The following is a 309-nucleotide window of genomic DNA, read 5'->3' on the forward strand; positions in this document are numbered from 1 at the left end:
CACAAGAATGGGAGTTAAACGCCCAAACTGGCACAAAAGCTGGCGTTTAACTCCAAGAAGAGTCTCTACATGAAAATGCTTCAATGCTCAGCCCAGGCACAAACCAAGTGGGCCTGGAAGTGGATTTTTATGTCATTTACTCATATTTGTAAACCCTAAGCTACTAGTTCTCTATAAGTAGGACCTTTTACTATTGTATTTATATCTTTTGATCACTTTAGATCTTGAGATCATCTTTGGACGTCTAGTTCTTAGATCATGGGGGCTGGCCTCACGGCCATGCCTAGACCTTGTTCTTATGTATTTTCA

Source organism: Arachis duranensis, chromosome 10 (assembly GCF_000817695.3).
Source record: "Arachis duranensis cultivar V14167 chromosome 10, aradu.V14167.gnm2.J7QH, whole genome shotgun sequence".
Classification (NCBI taxonomy): domain Eukaryota; kingdom Viridiplantae; phylum Streptophyta; class Magnoliopsida; order Fabales; family Fabaceae; genus Arachis; species Arachis duranensis.